This window comes from Hipposideros armiger, unplaced genomic scaffold (assembly GCF_001890085.2).
Source record: "Hipposideros armiger isolate ML-2016 unplaced genomic scaffold, ASM189008v1 scaffold_1221, whole genome shotgun sequence".
Taxonomy (NCBI): domain Eukaryota; kingdom Metazoa; phylum Chordata; class Mammalia; order Chiroptera; family Hipposideridae; genus Hipposideros; species Hipposideros armiger.
In genome coordinates, this window is record NW_017732571.1 from 98,222 (window position 1) to 101,129 (window position 2,908).

Genomic DNA, 2,908 nt, shown 5'->3' on the forward strand with positions numbered 1-2,908 from the left:
TTTTGTACATTTTGAAGTTTGCATTAAAAAAATCATAGCATAGTAAATGGTTTTAATGCAATATTAAGAAAGGTTAAGGTTATGACTGTTTGAAAACACTAGAACTTTAGAAGCGTGAGAAGGGAAAGGGGACCCACGCTTGCTGGGGGCGTTACTTTTGTCTTCCTTACTTTGTTCTAATAGGGAAAGCCCTTGGCAAAATTGAGAAGGAGGTGTACAAATTCCTTCACTTTTCTGATCAAATCACCTTTTCTCCCCAAACCTAGGGATGCTTATCTGTGATCTAATCCCTTTTTAAGAACCTTTGTGTCAGTTTGTTATTCTTTAAATACAGTTTGGTGATTAAACATTTAATTTGCATTTGCAATCTGCTAGGCATTGCATTTAGCATTTTACATGTAATACACAATTTTAAGAAGTAGGTAATACTACTATGATTGTGTTATAAATGAAGAATCTAAGATTTGGAGAGGTTAAGTAAATTGCCTGAAGTTGTAGAGCCAGTTGTGGCATTGTTGTGTTGAAATACTTGTCAGCCATTTTCCACAGTCTGAATTCATAATACTACCTCCTCTAGTAGTTGGTAACTGCGAAAGAAGGACTTAGTAAAAAACAAAAAAAAAGACTCATTCACGTTTATGTGCATGTGTGCACAAGTGTGTGTGTGTGTGATTATGGAAGATAACAGTGTTGGTGATCCAGATGAAAAATATCTGTAGTAGTGGCATGATAAATGATGGCGTTTGGGGACATAGGCAAGTGTAGTTGGTATAAAGGTGGGGGTGAGGTGGCTGCCCTGGTCATTCAAAACCCTGCACCATTCTCCTATAGCTGAAAAAGACTATGCTCTAATACCTAAAATATTATTTGACCAACAACTGAAAATGTTTTATTGTTGAGTGAAATCAAGTGTTGTCTATTATACTAAAACTAATTTCCTAAATAACAAACACAATAAACAAATGAAGAAAACATTTATTCAGTAAATATGTATTAAGAGCCTATACTATATGGTAGGTACTGTTTTAGGGTACAATGGTGAAGACTGACATTGTCCTTGAAATCTCAGTTTACCAAATTTGGGGACAATACAAACAAACAAAAAACTGTAAGGAAGAAGAGATAGAAAGAGAGGTATGGGAAATATGGTAAGAATTTTAAAAATACCTTTCCTAATCTAGTGAGATTTAGAAAACCTTCTTAAAGAAATAAATTGATGAAATTAAGTTTAATAACTAAAAATTAAGCAAGACTTATAGTTGAATATGATAAAATAAAGGTATTCTATTTTACTTTCTTCTTTAAAGCCAAATAAAAGTAACAATTAAAACAATTAACAACAATTTTTTTAAATGCCATCACCAGTGAAAGCAGAAACTAGTAATAATCCTAAACCTCTGCCTATAAGAAATAGCTGTCAAATACCATAAAAGTTAGACCAAGCTTAGGTAACAAATACAGATCTCTGCAAATTTGAAGTGATATATTCTTAGAACTGGAGGCATAAAAGGCGTGACTAAATCCCTTGCCTGGATCAGTGTCCTTGGCAGGTCATGGATAAGTCATAAAATTGTAAATGGGCACAGAAATATCCTCTGGTTGTAAAGGAGGCAGGGGTGGGAGAGAGAGTTCCCTCAGAACCAGGCACATCTGTTTTCCCCAAAGAGAAAAATATTGATTACAGAGAACTCAGCAAATGTGTTGAGAGAAACTTTGAAACAAGCAGAATAGAAACATACAAATTTAACTCAATCTTATGTAAATAAAATTGACTTCATAAGTTGTAAGAAATAATTATGTGTCTAAGAGAATATGAATTTCCAAAATTGATCACCAAAGCAGTAGAACACCTAAACTGGCCTAAGTAACATGAAAAAAAAATTGAGAAAATTATCACAGAGACACCAGTCACAAAGTATCAGCCTCAAAAGGATCCAGAGGGAATGTTAAAAAATGTTCACAGACAGGTATTTTTAATGTTTTTAAGAATTTTACACAGCACAAATAAATAAGAGGGAACCCAGTGCACTTTTTTTTTAATAAAGAAAGAATGGCATTACTATGAAAACCTGAGAAAGATAGTTTAGAAAACAAAACAAAAAATTGCTGTCAAATTCAGTTATGCATATCTATAATATTCCTAAGAAGATAAAGAAAAATAATTGTATGTTCATTTCAACAGGATCAGAATAGTAACTTTTAAAGGTTTAATATGTATTCTCCATTAAGACTTCTAAATAAAATACAAATAGATAGGGATTCCTTACATTATGGAGGCATATATAAAATGATAATAATAGGGATGATCATAATGCTAACTAATATTTATTAAGTGCTTATGATTGTGCCTGGCACTCTTCTAAGCATTCTTCCATATATTATATACAAGCTCATGAGGTAGGTACTATGACTGTCCCTATTTTATAGATAACAAAAGTTTGGCACAGAAATGTCAAGTAACCTTTTCAAGGTTGATGATCTAGTAACTGGTAGAATTGGATACAAACCAAATGGTTTGTGGTCAGACTCCAGAACTTTTGTATGTAACAGAGATTATCTTTTAGATAGAGTGGTCATACATCACTCCATATATGGACACCTATATGATGGATACTTAAACTCTCTCCTGAGAAAGGGGAGGGTAGACAGGTTGAATAAATTGAAAACAAGTTTGTTCTTGGATAGGAAAATTTATTGCACATGTACACAAAGCCTTTTATACAATATTTATTACAATAATGTTTTCAATAGCAATGACTAGAAATATACTGAGTCCATGTAAAAATAGTTCAATAAATTCAATATATCTGTACAATAAGATAGTACGCCATCAGTTAAAAAAAGTTGGTTAATATACACTGTTGTGAAAAGATAGACAAACTTCATTGGTAAGTAAAATAAAGTAGGT